Source organism: Symphalangus syndactylus, chromosome 13 (assembly GCF_028878055.3).
Source record: "Symphalangus syndactylus isolate Jambi chromosome 13, NHGRI_mSymSyn1-v2.1_pri, whole genome shotgun sequence".
In the NCBI taxonomy this organism is placed as follows: domain Eukaryota; kingdom Metazoa; phylum Chordata; class Mammalia; order Primates; family Hylobatidae; genus Symphalangus; species Symphalangus syndactylus.
In genome coordinates, this window is record NC_072435.2 from 120,645,495 (window position 1) to 120,663,964 (window position 18,470).

The following is an 18,470-nucleotide window of genomic DNA, read 5'->3' on the forward strand; positions in this document are numbered from 1 at the left end:
TTACAGGTGTGTGCCACCTGTAATTGCCCAACTGGCTTTTGTGTTTTTATTAGGGACGGGGTTTCACCATGTTGGCCAGGCTGGTCTCAAACTCCTGACCTCAAGCGATCCACCTGCCTCAGCCTCCCAAAGTGCTGGGATTACAGGTGTGAGCCACCACGCCCAGACTGGGCCTGTTTTCTTAGCCCCCACTCTATACCGCCGTGTACACTGAGATAATAATCACAGTAATAAGTGGTATTTTTCATTCTTGTCATTATTACCTCACTTGACAAGGTAGAAAGCCCAGGTGCTGTGACAGGTGAGGAAACTGAGGCAAGAGGTTTGTAACAGGCCTAAGGCCTTATGCGGCCTCTGAACCCCACGGGACGCCTGATGACCCAGATACCCTGTGTGAACTCCTCCATCGCCCAGGACCTCAGATGGCCTCTAGGAACTGACTCCAAATTTACACACACACAAAGGCTAGCAATGAACATCACTGATGCCCCTAACACGGCCACCTCACCGCCCATGACGGCAGCTGAGTCTGCCCCAGGCAGCATCGGCGTACGTCCCATCCACCAACCCACCTGCCCCTGCAGCAGCAGCTCTTGAAGCAAGGGCCACCGCTAGCCCCATTTTACAAGGAGGGAGCCAAGGCACAGAGAAGCCCACTCACTTGCCCACAGCCACACAGCTGGAGAGCACCAAGCAGAGGAGGATGAGCTCAGCCCAAGGACGGCCCCACCGACAGCTGCCGCACAGCTCTCCCAACTGTCACCAGAGCCTCAACATCTAGATTTGGATGTAAAACCTGCCCCTCTGGTTTTTGTTTTTTGTTTTTTGTTTGTTTGTTTTGTTTTGTTTTGTTTGCTGGTTTTTTTGAGACAGAGTATGGCTCTGTCGCCCAGGCTGCAGTGTAGTGGCGTGACCTTGGCTCACCGCAACCTCTGCCTACCAGGTTCAAGCAATTCTCCCGCCTCAGCCTCCAGAGTAGCTGCAATTACAGGTGCTCGCCACCATGCCTGGCTAATTTTTGAATTTTTTAGTAGAGACAGGGGTTTCACCATGTTGCCCAGGCTGGAGTGCGGTGGTGCAATCTCCACTCACTGCAAGCTCCGCCTCCCGGGTTCACGCCATTCTCCTGCCTCAGCCTCCCGAGTAGCTGGGACTACAGGCGCCCACCACCACACCCGGCTAATTTTTTTTTTTTTGTATTTTTAGTAGAGATGGGGTTTCACTGTGTTAGCCAGGATGGTCTCGATCTCCTGACCTCGTGATCCACCCGCCTCGGCCTCCCAAAGTGCTGGGATTACAGACATGAGCCACCCCATCCAGCCAAAATCTGCCAATCTTTAATGCTGGCAAACAATTTGGGTTTTCTTAGTAGCAGCGTGAGCAAACAAAACACATTGCCAGCCAGGCCTGGGACCATGGGCAGCCAGGGTACAGTCTCTGGATGGTAGCGGTGAACACAGACTCTGGTGAAGATATAGTTTCCCTCCACCACCTGCTGTGTGACCTTGGGCAGGTATCTCAACCTCTGTGAGCCTGTGTGGTGTCTGGCACACAGCAAGCACTTGATCAACACCAGCTGTTGTTAACACCATCCTTCCTGTAAGGGGTTGAATGGTGGTCCCCAAAGATATGACTGCTTGGAATCTGCAAATGTAACCAAAAAAGGGGCTTTTCTGCAGATGTTATAACTAAGTTAAAGGTCTAGAGATCAGGCTGTCCTGGATTAGTGCAGGTCCTAAATCCAATGACGAAAATGTCCTTATAAGAGATGACACACAGCTACTCAGGAAGCGGAAGTGGGAGGATCACTTGAACCCAGGGGATCGAGGCTGCAGTGAGCTATGATCACGCCACTGCACTCCAGCCTGGGCAACAGCGTGAGATGCTCCTCTCTAAAAAAATAAAACACAAGCGAGAGAGAGAAGACACAGAGGAGAAGGCCAAGTGATGATGGAGGCAGAATTTGGAGTGATACAGCCACAAACCACGAAACGGCTGGAGCCACAGAAGCTGGAGGAGGCAAGGAAAGAGCCTCCCCTACACCCTTCGGAGGCAGCGTGGCCCGGATGATGCCTTAATTCCAGACTGCTGGCCTCCAGGACTGCGGGAGAACCCATGCCTGATATTTGAAGCCACCAAGTCAATGGTCATCTGTTACAGCAGCCCAGGAAGCTCATCCACCCCGAAAAAAGCCCTGAAAGACACGAGGGTGTTTCCAGCACAGCAAGGTCTTACTGGAAAGGACCCCCGGACCCAAATGTCCTAGAGGTGTGCCCCACGACCCCACGTGCCCCTCTTCACTGCTCTGGCCTTTGGGAAACGCAGCCCTATCCTTTGCAGGGTCCTATTTGCAAAGCCCGCTGGGAGACAGAGGCCCAGGGCTGGGATGAGGGTGGGTTCTGTGCAGGAACGAGAGATGCCAAGATCCATCTAGGTGCCCCAGCCAAGAGGCAGAAAAGCATGGGAACCGTGCACCCTTGTGGGACGTGTGCCAGGGACGGGAAGGATACGGGTGTGGGTCCCCCTCTGTGGACGCAAACATGTTTATTGCAGGAAGGAAAAACAAGGAACTATTAACCCAAGTCACCTCTGGAGCAAAGACCAGCTGGGGCCAGGGGAGCAGTGTCGTGCTGTGATCTTTCCAGAAGCCTGACTCTTTTTTCGTACACTTTCAATTTGTTTGATCATATCCCTATTTTACCTTCCTTATTTTTAATGCCAGCCAGGGCTTTCTAGGTGAGAGCTGGGCACACCCAGGGAGAGGCATGTGACCATCCACAGCTGCTCTCCTTGGCCTCCAGTTTGTTTTGTTTTTGTTTCTTACTTTCTGTGGAGATGGGGGGTCTTACTATGTTGCCCAGGCTGGTCTTGAACTCCTGGCCTCAGGCAATCCTCCCACCTCTGCCTCGCTAAGTGCTGGGATTACAGGCATGAGCCACTGTGCCTGGCCTTGACTTCTGGTTTGTGAGATGGAAGAAAATTGGCCCCATGTGCAGAGGTGGAAATCGGCTTTTAGGAAAAAAGTGAGTTTCCACAGGACCCAAGTAGTGGGATCTGGATTTGAACCCAGAGCTCTGCAGATCTGAGGATTGGGCACCCACACACACAGTGCTGGTCTGAAGCATGTCCCCTGCCAAATTCATGCCCAGCTAGAACCTCAGAATGTGGCCTTACTTAAAAATGGGGTCTCTACAGATGTTACCAAGTTAAGGATCCCAAGATGAGATCATCCTGGATTATGGAGGGCCCTACATCCAAGCTGGAGGCCCTCCAAGCCCAAGCTGGTGGGGTCTAGCCCCAGTTTGTTCTGTGACCCTCCAACATGGCCCTCAAAATCTCTGAGCCTCAGACCCCCGCCTGAGGACTTATGAAAGGAAGAAGACTCAAATTCACACCTCAGAAAAGCACATGAGAACAATGCTGCACCACATACACTCACTGAGACCCCAGACATTCTCGAAGGCTAAATCGTCTCAGGTGCTGGAGAGGATGTGAGAGCCGGGAGGGTGAACAGCAGTGGCCCTTCTGGAAGGCATGTTGGGTGAAACTGGCTCCCCCTCTGCCCTACAGCAGTTCCACTCCTGCACATCCCCAGGAAATTCTGGAGAAGTACAAGGCAGCAGGGTCCAGCATATTTGCTGTTTGTGGAGGCAGGAGTCAGACGTAACCAAGGTACCCCCATTGCTAAGGGAATAAATACAACGGGATGAACATTAATTAGGGGGTCCAGGCAGCAGCGGGAAGCAATGACCCCAATACACACACAGGAACACGGACAGATTTTAAACAGGGCAGCATGAGGAATGTTGACGTGAGTTACCGTGCGTGGCGTGGAGAAGCTGCCCTCTCCTCAGACGTGACCGGCCACGTGAAGGGGGCCTCCCTGTGCCACCCCCAGCTCAAAGCACATCCACCTCTAGCTCCCTCGGTCCTCACAGAATCCTATAGGAAGGCATGGTTTTAGCCCATTTTATAGGTACCTTACTATTATAAGCTGAACAGTGTCCTCCCAAAATTCCCATGTTGCAGCCCTAACCCTCGGTGCGTCAGAATGTGACTGTACTGGGGAGGCAGGGCCTTTAAATCGGTGATTACGTTAAAATGAGGCCAGTGGGGTGAGCCCTAATCCAATCTGACTGACGCCCTTAGAAAAGGAGATTAGGACACGCAGAGAGCCACCGGGCATGTGCGCACACAGGGAGAAGGTGGCGTCTATGAGGCCGGGAGAGGGGTCTCTGGAGAAGCCAGCCCTGCCGACATCCTGATCTTAGACTTCCGGCCTCCAGAACTGTACGGGAATACATGGTCTTTCTCCCATGCACCTGTTATGGACATTTTTTTCTTTCTTTTTTCTTTTTTTTTTTTTTTTTGAGACAGAGTCCTGCTGTGTTGCCCAGACTGGAGTGCGGTGGCGCGATCTTGGCTCAGTGCAACCTCTGCCTCCCAGGCAGACTCAGACACCCACCAGAGACCAGAGACTCCAGGAGCCTGTCCATGGTCACACAGCATCAGGAGGCAGGGCCGGGATCTGGACCCACCCCTGCAGGCTCCGGAATCTGTGCAATCGCCCAGGACTGCACGAAGTCCAAGGATACACTCAGCTTTACAAACGCAGCCACACAGAGGGTGGGCGCAGGGGCAGGGAGGGCTGAGGAGCGAGAGGAGTGAGGGGAAGGAGGGGATAAAAGGAGACCACTGAAAGCAGAGGCCAAGCGAGTTCCCGAACATGCGCGCTCCCAGCAGCACCACTCCCAGCAGCCACCAGCCCAGACGCCCATCCACAGAGGCGCAGAAAAACAACACGCAGTCCATCCACACCGTGGGGCCCTGCTCAGCCACAAAAAGGAACACAGCACTCCACATGCCACACCACGGATGAACCCCAAAAACATGATGCTAAGCGGAAGAAGCCAGGCACTTAAGGCCACACATCACATGATTTCATTTATAAGAAATGTCCAGGGCCGGGCACGGTGGCTCAGGCCTGTAATCTCAACACATTGGGACCAAGGCAGGTGGATGACCTGAGGTCAGGAGTTTGAGACCAGCCTGGCCAACATGGTGAAAACCCTGTCTCTACTAAAAATACAAAAAAAAATTAGCCAGGTGTGGTGGCAGGCACCTGTAGTCCCAGCTACTTGGGAGGCTGAGGCAGGAGAATCGTCTGAACCCAGGAGGCAGAGGTTGCAGTGAGCCGAGATCGCACCACTGCACTCCAGTCTGGGCGACAGAGCAGGACTCTGTCTCAAAAAAAAAAAAAAAAGACAGATGAACTGTGACACTCAGCTTCTTCTGATTAGCATCACGAACTGTGATATGACACGGCCATGAAAATAGAGTGCAGCTTATCGCAACAATGTGGATGGATCCCACAAATATAATACGTAGTAACACCAGCAAGACCAAACCAAACAAAAATACAGAGAGTATGCCTGCACCCAAGTTAAGTCCAAAACCGGACCAGACTAATCCCGGTGTTTAGGGATGGCTGTGAGGGAGTGCTACTATCAAAAGCAAAGCAAGCTGGGACCAAGCACAGTTTCTTCTGCAGGGGCTTCGGGGCAGATGAGCTTTCACTCTTCTTCACGTGGGGTGATAGCACACATGTTCATCTTAGTTACATATTTGATTGCATGTGTCTTACACTTTCCCCAAAGTGAGCAAATTTCACAAAAAAACAGAAATCAAAGACTCTGGGTGGAAAATGCAAAGTGAGGGGTTGCAGCAGGTGGAGTCCAGGAGCCTGGGAACAGACAGTAGAAGGAAATCCCAAGGACAGGGGAGACTTGGATGTTCCCAGAGCTGCCAAGGGATCCTGGCTGCAATGGGCTCTCAGCCAAGTAAGGTCAGCTTGACCTCCACCTGCCTGCCAGGAGGCCAGACAGGGCTAAGATGATCTGGCACAAGAATTTCCACAAGGCTCTGAGGCCTGGGCATCTGGGTTAGTGGCTGCCAGGAAGCCCAGGTACGGAGAGGCAAAACAGGAAAGGCCCCCACCTGCCACTCCATCCAGCCTCCCAATTCCACCCGACCAGCCCTGAGACCTCAGGGTTTCCACAATCTTTCTGGCCCAGGGGATGAGGCAGGGATCAGATCCACCATCTCTTCCCATGTGATGGCACCGGGATGGGCAGAGGCTGGCTGAGGGCCGCTGAAGGATGGACGCATCACTGCTCAAAGGCAAGGAATGAGAGCCAGGAATTTTAGAAAGCAGGTGGAGGAAGGGGCCAGGAGGAATCGCAGGCTTCTTCAACCCAAGAGGTTCAAACTTGCACTGTGACTGCCAGGCTGGGAGCTGGGGAGGATCCAGGTACCCAACCCCGGCTCATCAGAAACACTCTGCTCCAATCTGATTCACACAATGAGGCTTTTGTGTGGGAGTCTGTGGGAAGAACACGTGCACTCCTGAGAAAGCAATGAGACAAATCCAAATCAAGGGCCGTCCTGCCAAAAGCACCCGCCTGGCCCCTTTACAGATGCCAGTGTCCTGAAAGACCCAGCAAAAAGAAAAGGGCTGGAGAACAGGTCTGGATTAAAGAGGAAACACACATGAGGCAACCAGACACAGAATGCAACCTTGGATTCAAAAAAAAATTTTTTTAATTTTTTCAAAACTCACTCTGTCACCCAGGCTGGAGTGCAGTGGCGCGATCTCGGCTCACTGCAACCTCCGCCTCCTGGGTTCAAGCGATTCTCCTGTCTCAGCCTCCCGAGTAGCCGGGACTAAAGGTGCGCACCACCACACCTGGCTAATTTTTTTATTTTTAGTAGAGACAGGGTTTCACCACGCTGGCCAGGATGGTCTCAATCTCTTGACCTCGTGATCCACCCGCCTCGGCCTCCCAAAGTGCTGGGATTATAAGCGTAAGCCACCACGCCCGGCCAATTCAACATTTTTTAATGAACAACTACAACAAAAAGTGTTATTGGGACCATAAGGGAATCTCAACGCAGACTGAGTGTCAGATTAAAGGTGTGGATCCTCGTGGGCTTCCTGAGTGGGGCCATTGTCCACGGTCATGGAGAAGGACGTCCTTGTCCTTAGGATGCACCCAAAAGGCTCAGCAACGAGAGAGAGAGAGAGAGAGAGAATGCACATGTAGCAACTTGTACTTTTCTTGCCATTTTTACAAAATAAGAATTTTTGAAAATAGAACCTTGGGTGATGCGGTGGTGGAAGAACACACTGGGCTGCTTTATTTTACAAACTGGATGCCTCCCTCGTGAGAACGGCAGAACAAGCCGTGGTACATCCGCACCATGGAGCGTTTCCAGGCATCTAGAGAATCAGAGCGTGATCATCACCAGAAAATCCCGGCTGACTGAGGAAGACATGGACAAGCGATGACAGTGTGAGAAACCCACGGCGCAGCAAAGCGTGCATAGTATGGTCCCATTTCAGCAAACTGCTGACAGATGGATCCCTCTCTATGTCTGTGTCTATCAGGTTAAGATGTTGGAAACAGCCAGCCCTTACTTGACACTTGCCGAGCTGCTATTCGAAGTGTCTGACATGTGCCAATTCTGCCACCTTAAAAGCCCTATGTAGGAGACACTTTTATTAACTTCATTTTACAGAAAAGTAAGAAAGGCACAGAGAGGGTAAGTCACTTCCCTGAAGGCACCCAACTGGGAAGTGGCCAAGCCAGGATTTGAACCTGGGCTGCCTGCCTCCAAAGTCCATATGCTGGGGTCCACCTGAGCTGGAGAAGCTAAAGCCCTGCCAAAGGCTGGAGAGAAGCCTGGGATGCTGCTGGGACACACTGCAGGATAAACCCAGCGGCTAGGATTCCAGATCAACTCCTCCACGGCTGCATCTGGGCAGCTCATCCCTCCCACCCCTACCTCATCCTCTCTCTGCCCATGGCACACCCCTGCAGCCTCTCACCTTGGGTGGAAAAAGCCTGAACTTTGGCACACCAGCCCTGACATCTCCCCCACTTTTTAAAAAACGCCTCGTTCCAGTCCTGTCACCAGGATGTGAACAGGCAGGGGTATCAGTGGGACCCTGGGAACTTTCTGCCTGAAGGACATTCATTAATGACTTCCTCCTGCACCCACCCAGGCCCCTTCCACCCTTGCTGCCCGGGCCCTCCTGGCCGCCATCCAGCTAGCCTGGGACAGTCGGCCCCACCCAGCAGTCGCTGCTAACTATCTCTGTGGCCTTGAGTAAACCGCTGTTACCTACAGAATTTGGTTTCCAAAGGAAAAATAAAAGATAGAACTGAGCTTCGGAACCCAAGTCAGTCCAGATCTAACAATCTGACAGCTATGAAACTTTCCCCATTAAAGCAATTAGGCCAGATACAGTGATTCATGAGTGTAATCCCAGCACTTTGGAAGACCGAGGTGGGAGGACTGCTTGAGGCCAGGAGTTCAAGACCAGCCTGGGCAACATAGCAAGACCCCCGTCTTTATAAAAAATCTAAAAATTAGCTGGGCATGGTGGTGCACACCTGTAGTCCCAGTTATTCAGGAGGCCAAGGTAAGAGGATCGATTGAGCCTGAGTGGTTGAAGCTGCAGTGAGCCGTAATCATGCCACTGCACTCCAGCTTGGGTGACAGAGTGAGACCCTGTCTCAAAAAATCTAAATACATAAATAATAAAGGCTGGGCACTGTGGCATATGCTTATAATCCCAGCACTTTGGGAGGCCGAGGTGGGTGGATCATTTGAGGTCAGGGGTTCCAACCTGGTGAAACCTCGCCTCTACTAAAAATACAAAAATTAGCCGGGTGTGGTGGCGGGCACCTGTAATCCCAACTACTCAGGAGGCTGAGGCAGGAGAATCGCTTGAACCCGGGAGGCGGAGGTTGCAGTGAGCCAAGATCATGCCACTGCACTCCAGCCCGGGAGACAGACTGAGACCATGTCTCAAAAAAATAAATAAATAGGCCGAGCTTGGTGGCTCACACCTGTAATCCCAGCACTTTGGGAGGTCAAGGCGGGCGGATCACCTGAGGTCAGGAGTTCGAGACCAGCCTGGCCAACATGGAGAAACCCTGTCTCTACTAAAAATACAAAATTAGCTGGGCATAGTGGCGCAGCCTGCAATCCCAGCTACTTGGGAGGCTGAGGCGGGAGAATCGCTTGAACCTGGGAGGCAAAGGTTGCGGTGAGCCGAGATCACACCATTGCACTCCAGCCTGGGCAACAAGAGAGAAACTCCGTCTCAAAATAAATAGGTAAGTAAATATAAGTAAATAAATAAATAATAAAGAGCTGGTAAGCTACTACCTCCTCAAGAGGCCTTGGTAAACAGAATAATCAGCCAAACAAAATAATCTCTAATACTGTAACAGCCAGAGACAGTGAAAGACAATGCGGGGATGAAGTGGGAAGCTACCTGGGGGCAAAGGGGCCCAGCCCCATTTTTGCTGCCTATGGCCCTCTAGTCTCCCTGACAACAGCCCCTCCTTTTTGCCTTTTGGGAACCACCCCACTCCTACCTGAGTCTCTGTGGGCAAGAACTACTTCCCTCCCTGGCTCCAAATGGGCAGGCGACCCAAGGCTGACCAATCACAGCAGTCCATTACTCAAGCCACAGCAATTGGTCCAAGGATGCACATGTGATCCCAGCTCAGCCAATCACAGCCAATGAGCATTGACTCCATAAGTTGTCCCAGCCACTGAGAAAATTTTTTAATTCTCCTTCAATATCCCTCAGGAAGGTTCCCTTCCAAGAGCTTCTGGGAATTCCAAAGCAGTCAGTTTCTCCCTGACGTGGTGCAGATACCATTTATTTATTTTCTAAGAGTCAGAGGAAGCCACTGGCAAGTGAGACAGAGGCGTACATATAAAAACATAGGAATCTTATTCTAGAATCGCATTCAGCCTGTCCAGATGCCCTGTCACGGGACCCAGGAAGAACAGCAGGGTCACAAGAAACTCACTCCCTACATTGACACTAACCAAGTCTACTTACGAGGGTCACTGCTGTTTTCCTTTTTTTTCTAATTGAGTGCATGTAGATGATTTTGCATAAATGACATGCTTATGGGCCACATCTCCACATTCCTGCACGGAGCAAAATCACAAGCAGAATGGACCTCGGTCTCCTGACTCAGCCTCGCACAGTCCTGCTAATGAGAACAAAGTGAAACATAAAGGATTCCATTCTTTTTTTTTTTTTCTTTTTTTGAGATGGAGTCTCACCGTCAACCAGGCTGAGGTGCAGTGGCGCGATCTCAGCTCACTGCAGCCTCCACCTCCCGAGTTCAAGCAGTCCTCCACCTCAGCCTCCCAAGTAGCTGGGACTACAGGTGTGTGCCACCATGCCCAGCTAATTTTTGTGTTTTTAGTAGAGATGGGGTTTCACCATGTTGGCCAGGCTGGTCTCGAACTCCTGACCTCAAGTGATCCACCCACCTCAGCCTCCTAAAGTGCTAGGATTACAGGCATGACACCTGTAATCCTAGCACTTTAGGAATAATGTAATAATGGCGCCCGGCCCATAAATGGTTCCATTCTAAATAATGAACCTCGGCTTAAATGCTCAGGGAGAGAAACACTCCCAGCCCCAGCCCCATCCAAGACACCTGATGGGACCAAGATGCCAACAGGAGGATCCTTGCTTCCTCCTGGAGGCAGGAGGTGGCCCCAGAAACAGCCTCCACGCTTCCTGTGGCCCCTCCACCAGGACAGGTGCTGTCTCTTTACCTACCATCCACAGACAGACCTGATGACATCTTTATACACCCGTATCCCTTCCTTCTGGCCACTCCACCTTCATGCTGGGTCAGGAAAGGGGTCAATCAGAAGCCACCAAAGCTCAGACAGGGAAACACCCCAGCACTGGAACCAGGCAGAAGTCATCGAAATCCAGATGGAGTGTGTTAAGACTCAGGCCTACAGTCTGTGGATGCATCCCAAGGACCCAGGCTTCGGGGTGCTCCCCAGGGCGTATGACCTCACTTACCCCTCGCTACAGCCCGAGGAGGGAGGCCCAGAGAAACAAGCCTGGCAGGGTTATGCAACTCACCCACAGCCACAGAGATAGGAAGTGCAAGAGCCACTGCTGAACTCAGGGAGTCTAGTTCCAAAGTCCACGATGTGGAGGACCCCCACTGGGGCCTCTCTGCCTTAGCCCAAGGTCCTACCCTAGGCGGTTCTCTGCCCTGGACAAGGGTCTCCAACTATGGAATGAAGCCATGAATGAGACAGCTAAAGTCTCTGTCCTCATGGAACTCACACAAGTGGACGAGATAATTTCAGAGACTGTTAAGGGCTCAGAAGGGAATAGCATGGTGTGGTTATAACACAAGATGGCGCAAGCCAGGCGCAGTTGCTCATGCCTGTAATCCAAGCACTTTGGGAAGCTGAGACAGGTGGATCACCTGAGGTCAGGAGTTCAAGACCAGCCTGGCTAACATGGTGAGACCCCCATCTCTACTAAAAATACCAAATTAGCTGGGCATGGTGGTGCATGCCTATAATCCCAGCTACTCAAGAGGCAAGGCTGGAGAGTCGCTTGAACCGGGGAGGAGGAGGTTGCAGTGAGCCGAGATGGGGCCATTGCCCTCCAGCCAAAAAACCACACAGATGGCACAGACAGTGGACATGGGGGGCAACTGTCCATTGGGTGGGGTGGGCAATCAGGGGGTGTCTTCTTCGAAAAGTTACATTTAAGCTTCAAAAGTTTACATTTAAACATAAAAGAGGAACCAAGCATAAGAGCCAGGGAGACAAAAAGACAGTCCAGGCAGAAAGAAAAGCACGTCCAAAGGCCCTGAGGCCGGACAGCGTGTGTGACTTGTTGGAGGAAAAGTAAGGCCTGTGAGGTTGCAGTGGGGTGTGAATGCTGAGTTGAGATGGGCGGGGCCCATGAACATGAGGCTCACAGCTTTGATACCAAATGCAGGAAGATTTTATTCAGCTTCATGAAATGATCCAATGTGCATAGGTTTTTTTGTTTTTGTTTTTGTTTTTTTTTTTTTTGGAAATGGAGTCTCGCTCTGTCACCCAGGCTGGAGTGCAATGGTGCAATCTCGGCTCACTGCAACCTCCGCCTCCCAGGTTCAAACAATTCTCCTGCCTCAACCTCCCTAGTAGATGGAATTACAGGCACACGCCACCATGCCTGGCTAATTTTTGTATTTTTAGTAGAGACGAGGTTTCACCATATTGGCCAGGCTGGTCTTGAACTCTTGACCTCAGGTGACCCACCCACTTCGACCTCCCAAAGTGCTGGGATTACAGGCATGAGCCACTGTGCCCGGCCCAATTTGCATGTTTTAAAGAGCATCCTGGCTTTGATGGGGAGAAGTGACAACAGTGTGGTATGAATCAGCAGAGCAAACAGCCCCACGAGGACACTCCAGCACCCACTGGGAAATGACGGTGGCAGCTCGGTCTGGGGTGACGGCCGCGGCAGGTAGAGGAGTAGGCCCCGTCGCCCTGCACAGGACCACAACCTGCCACTGGTCACGAACCATCCTGTGAAATAACCCTTGTCTTTTAAACATCCTTTCAATAAATATTTGAGAACCTGCGATTATGTGCTAGGCATTGTTCCAGGGGCTTGGGTCACAGCAACAAACACCACAAAGGTCCCCGCCCTCACGGTCCGACATTCTCATGGGGAGAAATAGACAATAAACAATCAACATGATACACAGGGAAGTTCCAGGGTATCTACAGTGGCTGACAGGGCTAAGCAGAGCGGGTAAGGAGGGCTGGGAGCACAGGGGGACAAGGGGGAACCTGCATGATGCACAAACGGAGTCGGGGAGGGTCTCTGTGAGCAAGTGAGAGCTGAACAGAGACCTACGGGAGATGAGAGGGCTTGTGTCACGGGAGAGCTAAGGCAATTGGGCCCATGGGGCTGAGGAATGGCCAGGAGGCCATTGTGCAAGAGAAAAGGGAATGGGGACGTTGCCAGAAAAGTGGCAGGGGTGGATGGCACAGGCCCTGGGCCAGGTTAGGACCTGGCTGTGACTCCTAGGGGATGGGTCTGGCCATGTCAGGGCTTTGAGGGGAGGAGGTGCTAAGTGCAATTTTGATGGGCTCCTACGGCTGCTTATTGAGAAACCCCACTGGGGAGCAAAGGTGAGCACAGGGAGGCCAGTGAGGAGGCGGATGCAGGAATCCAGGGGAGAGGTGATGGCGCCTTGGACCAGAGGTGATGGCGCCTCAGGTGTGGTGAGAAGTAGTTGGAATCTGGGTATATTTAGATGATGAAGCCATAAAACTTTCTGACGGGTTCTTTCTGGGAAGTAGAGAGAACAGAGTCAAGGCTGAGTGCAAGATGTTGGCCCGGGCAACTGGAAGATGGGGGAGCTATGATGGAGTGGGAAGCTGGTGGGAGCCACAGGTGTGGCCGGGGGTGATGAGGAGCCAGCTGGGGCGATCGTGAGCTGCCTTTGACCCCGAGTTGAGATATGGACTCTGCTGTTGGACACTCAGGGGTGGGGTTCAGGGGAAAGGTCTGGGCCCATGGATACCAATTTGGGAGTGGTCAGGACAGAGATGCCATTCAGGCGCGAGGCTGGAGGAGCCCACCCTAGGGTTGAGGGATAAGGACGCACAGAAAGGATGCCTGGAGCTCCACCAGCAGGAGGCGAGGCCAGGGAGATGAGGAGGCATCAGCAGGCAAGACTAGAGAGCAGCCAGGAAGGTGGGAGGAAAACCCAGAGAATGGAGATTTAAAGCACCTCAAGGGTCCTTCTAGAAGCTTCCAGAGAAGGTGGAAGGAACTTCACCCAAAATGCCAGGAAGTGAACAAGGTCAGGCCCCTCCCGTTCCTTCCCCCTCCCCAGCACAGGCAATCAGTGAACAGGAAGAAACAGTGGAGTGGAGGGAAAGAAAACAAGAAAATTAAGACGGCCATGCCTTGGGCCACGAGGCTTCCTGGAACCCGGGACCTGGGGAGCTTCTGAGCAGGCGGAGTATCTCCATATCTCACCCAGGCTTTGGGAGGAAAATCTCAACCCCGACGCCCGCAGGGAGCCGCCCCTGGGCCCTTTAAGGCTTCAAAGTCAAGAACGCAGCTTTTTGTGTTGTTTTTGTTTCTCTTTGCATGACAGCTCCAGCCTGGCCACTGGTGGGCCAGCAGAGCCCAAGGTCATGTCCAAGCAGGGGGAGGGAGACGAGGTAAATAAAAGGGATTTTCTTTTTGTTTTGTGTTTTTGATTTTTGACCGAGCCCTAGCGTTGAATTCTCTGCACAATTGATGTGTCTGTGGTGTCGGTGCTGCTAGCGCCTCCGGGAGCAGAAGGTCTGGACCAAACACTCCTCCACAGAATCCTCCAGGCCGAAGATTTAAACCACAAACTCTCTGGGCTCAGCCTTGCGGGGAGTGGCTTATGGCCCCAGGGGCCTCTCTTTTGCTGACCACAGACATGGAATCACCCTCTGGACACTAAGGAACCTCCATGCAGGACCCACGTATGACAATGCCAACAAGCCTGCAGCAAATCGCCACTGGGACCAAGACTCATCCAGGAAAAACACCTTCATGGAGCAATCCCTCCATGGGGACTCACTTCCATCGCATTTGCTAGAAACCAAAGGCCAGGGTAAGGCGATTCTAGGTGGCTGAGCTTCGCCACGTTCTAGTTAATCAGGGTGCATCTCCTGGCGGAGGCACAGCAAGTACCGGCCATTCCAGGAAGGGACAGGGAATGTTTCCTGGAAACCCCAGGTGCTGGGCCTGGCCCCAGAAAGGCCAACAACAGCAGGACACATCAACATGTATGTGCAGACACATCAACACACAAGGACATGCATAAACGTGTGCTCATGTGTGTCCATTTGCGTGTACAGACACACCATGTGTGCCTGTGTCAACATATGTGGGCACACATCAACACAGGTGTCTGCATACACATTATCATGTCGTCACACATCAAGGCAGGTGTGTGCATGCCTACACAGGTGTGTGTGTCACTGTTTTCACCATCAGCACGTGTGTACACACACCAACACACGTGTGTGCAAACACACACACATTCATGAAGACAGGGAGAGGCAAATCTACCAGAAGCAAATAAACTCGACTCAGGCAAACTAAAAATAGCCCATGTTTTTCAGCCGTCGCCAGGGAGTAAGTTGAAGTTGTCTCTCACATGCCAGAAGGAGTAGGAAGTTCAATGGCAGGAAAGAGGAAGAAAAACAAAACAGAATTGGCACACACCTGTGATCCAAGCCGTCCTCGAGGAGCCCCCTCCCCACCTGTGACCAGTGATCAGTTCTAGGGCTTTGCCCCACATGTCCAAACATGGGGGTCCTACAGGAAACGCCTGGTAGCTGGAGACACTGGGCCTCCCTCCCAGGTTCCACAGGGGGGCTGATAAAGGTGCAGCGCGGGGCTAATAAAGGCACAGAGTGGGGCTGATAAAGGCTCAGAGCGGGCGGCCCCTGCAGGATGGGTGGGAGTCCAGCCCCCAGGGTCACTGGGAGCCCTGGGCTAGGAAGAGGTGGCCTCCCCGGGAGCCTCACTTGGTGCCTTTGATTGAAGAACATGTCCCTGGTCTCAGACCACCCCCAGAAGGGAGAGGCCAGCGTGCACTCTGCACCAGCAATGTTTGGCGGGGTGATTATTAGGACAAAGACTCGAAGGGACCCTGCTGTTCCCTGGTGATGCACAGAAAGGAAGGGGCAGCCCAGGAAGAGAATATAAGAAGGCCCCCCCTCCACCACCCGCCTTAAGCATGCAGAGAACCGGGAGGACGCAGTGCGCAGAGGCCGCCGGTACCGGCTGTGGAGTCTGCCCCCAGACTTGAAATCCTGATTCAACCACTTGGAGCTATGTGACATGGGGCGAGTTACTTTCCGCCTCTGTGCATCCATTTCCCTCAATAAAACAAGACACAATAGTACCTATTTTAGATTCTAAAATGAATAATGCACGTAAACACTTGGAACAGTATCCAGCCACAACGAGTGCCTGTTGATTGTTATCTCCCATCAATCCCCACCTTTTAACTGATTGACAAAGATTTCCCAAAAGGCACAAACTCAGGGACAGCCGGTGACGTCCCCGGCTGGCCCTGGTGCCTGGGCTCCCCAAGGCTCACTGTGTGGCTCTGGCTGAGGGAGGCAGGGGTGACATAAAGAGCCTGAGGCCAGGGCTGGGGGTCGTGCCCGCCTCATTCATTCTGTAACCCGACTGGTGTTGAAGGGTTGGCAAGGAGCTCAGGTGCTGCTGTGGCCCTCGGGGACGCTGCAGTGACAGTGATGGGAAAGCCCCTGCCTCAGCAGATACAGGGGTATCAGGAAAAAAGCATGCAGGCAAAGATGACCGAAGGTTTTTGCCTCTACCCCTGGGGAAACAAATGGAGGTGCCGTTTATTGAGACAGGGACCATAGGTGGGGGAAGCCCAGCAGCAGGATAAGGCAACTGAGGTTGAGTCCATCTAGAAAACCAACTTAAAGACAGCAGAGGGGACTCAGGTTCTCTCCTGGACATGGAAGGCCATGAGGCCTATCACTGAAGATGGTGGTCTTGGAAGATGACCCCTTCCCTGCAGCCCAGCTGTAGTGAAGGGCCTCTCCCCAGATCCACCAGCTGGGCCTTCCTTAGAGGACCAGAAACACATGGGAACTTGGATGTATGCCCCCAGGACCTGAACCAGGCCTTTGTTACTCACCCACATACCTGAGCACAGCTGCATGCCAGGCTCAGATCCAGAGAATGGGAGCAAGAGTCCCCATTCTCATGGCGTCTGCCTCTGGGAAAGACACACACCTTCACACACACACACACACACACACACACACACATGCACGCATGCACACACACACATACACTAGCGAGGTCACCTGGGGCAAATTACTCTCTTCAGCTTGTCTCCTTAACGGACACTGACGACAATAAGTCATATGTCACAGCCCTCTGCAGGGACTAAACAAGACGATTTTCACAAAGGTGCTTTGAACCCTGCCTGGTGCACAGTAAGCTGCCCATGAGTGGATGCCATGAAGTTCACAATCGCGGCCCTTAGTGTGTCTGTCCAAACACCTCTCTCCAATCCTACCCGCTGGCAGAAGGGAAAAGAAATGAGTTGTGCTTCCCCAAAGCCTCTCCAAGCAACCTCGACCACAGGGCCCCTTTGCAGTGTGCCTCCTCGGTCTGTGTGGCGCATTCATCTGGCCGGTCTTTGAGGAAAGCTATGTGTCTGTTCATTTGTAATTTTTTTTTTTTAAGAGATGGGATTTTGGCTGGGCACGGTGGCTCACGCCTGTAATCCCAGCACTTTGGGAGGCCAAGGTGGGCAGATCACTAGGTCAGGAGATCGAGACCATCCTGGCTAAAACAGTGAAACCCCATCTCTACTAAAAATACAAAAAATAAGGTGGGTGTGGTGGCGGGCACCTGTAGTCCCAGCTACTCGGAGAGGCTGAGGCAGGAGAATGGCGTGAAACCGGGAGGTGGAGCTTGCAGTGAGCCGAGATCGCGCCACTGCACTCCAGCCTGGGCGACAGAGCAAGATTCCGTCTCAAAAAAAAAAAAAGAGATGGGATTTCACTCTGTTGTCCAGGTTGGAGTACAGTGGCACAAACACAGCTCACTGCAGCCTCAAGCTTCTGGGCTCAAGAGATCCTCCCACCTCAGCCTCTCGAGTAGCTAGGACTATAGGTGCATACCACCATGCTCCAGCTTAGTTTTTTTTTTTTTTTTTTTGTAGAGATGGGGGTCTCACTATGCTGCCCAGGCTAGTCTTGAATTCATGGCTTCAAGTGACCCTCCTACCTCAGCCCCATAAAATGCTGGAATTGCAAGTTTGAGCTACCATGCTTGGCCTTGTAATTTTTAATCAAACATGTAGCATGTGGATACATTTTCTTGGTTAAAACAAAAAATAATGGCCGGGCTCGGTGGCTCACGCTTGTAATCCCAGCACTTTGGGAGGCTGAGAGGGGAAGATCACAAGGTCAGGAGATCGAGACCATCCGGCTAACACAGTGAAACCCCGTCTCTACAAAAATACAAAAAAAAATTATCTGGGTGTGGTGGCAGGCACCTGTAGTCCCAGCCACTCAGGAGGCTGAGGCAGGAGAATGGCGTGAACCCAGGAGGCGGAGGCTGCAGTGAGCCGAGATTGCACCACTGCACTCCAGCCTGGGCGACAGAGCGAGACTCCGTCTCAAAAAAAAAATAAATAAATAAATAGGAGCATTACAGATAAAGTATTAGGTTTCCTTTGGCCACACCCCCAGTGTCCTGCCTTCTCTCATTAGAGTATCCACTTCTGTTAGTCTCACCTTTTCCCAAACTTTAACATATTCTAATATTAAGGCATTGAAAATAATGGCAGGGCACGGTGGTTCACACCTATAATCCCAGTGCTTTGGAAAGCCAAGGCAGAAGGATCACTTAAGGCCAAGAGTTCGAGACCAGCCCGGGTAACATAGTGAGACCTTGTCTCTACGAAAATAAAAATAAAAATGGAAAGAAAATATAAAATATTGTTTGGTGGGTTTTTTTTAACATAAATAGCACCAGAGCTTTTTTCAATTAGTAATGTGTT

General features: G+C 52.1%; 1 protein-coding gene across 18 annotated transcripts in view; it reads right to left on the reverse strand.

Moving 5' to 3' along the window:
• SCARB1 (scavenger receptor class B member 1) overlaps positions 1–18,470 on the reverse strand; it is a 123,480-nt gene that overhangs the window by 64,871 nt on the left and 40,139 nt on the right. The window contains exons 1-2 of one of the 18 annotated variants that reach the window (XM_063614756.1): positions 9,926–10,077; positions 7,158–7,279 (exon numbers count right to left, since the gene is read on the reverse strand). The exons of the other annotated variants lie outside the window; for them this stretch is intronic. The gene's annotated coding sequence lies outside the window, so the exon portion shown is untranslated. Of the gene's footprint in view, positions 1–7,157; positions 7,280–9,925; positions 10,078–18,470 lie in introns of those variants that run through there. 18 annotated transcript variants of the gene reach the window in all.